Raw genomic sequence first — 343 nt, forward strand, 5'->3', positions numbered from 1 at the left:
ATGAATATAATTATAAAATTATAATAAGGGCAACTACCAAGTAATGCCACATGCTAGAAGAGGACGCCAAATGGCTCTAAACTACTTTATCTATCACATAGACACGCGCTGAAAGCGAAGGAGTGAACGAAAAAGATTTTTTGAAAAAGTTTAGTCATGGATCGATTTCTGGTTTCGGCATGTAATACCACTTTACCGTCCTCACTATGACATAACTAGAAGTACATAATTATAAACATTTATACATACCATACGAACACAACGTATCCACGGTGCATATACTAATGTTCACACACACACACACACACACACACACACACACACACACACATATAAAAACATC

At 36.2% G+C, this 343-nt stretch overlaps 1 protein-coding gene across 1 annotated transcript in view; it reads left to right on the forward strand.

The window, feature by feature from the left end:
- The window catches only part of LOC106878382 (uncharacterized), a 34,273-nt gene that overhangs the window by 20,179 nt on the left and 13,751 nt on the right, over positions 1-343 (forward strand). The window lies entirely within an intron of this gene.

Source organism: Octopus bimaculoides, chromosome 17 (assembly GCF_001194135.2).
Source record: "Octopus bimaculoides isolate UCB-OBI-ISO-001 chromosome 17, ASM119413v2, whole genome shotgun sequence".
Classification (NCBI taxonomy): Eukaryota; Metazoa; Mollusca; class Cephalopoda; order Octopoda; family Octopodidae; genus Octopus; species Octopus bimaculoides.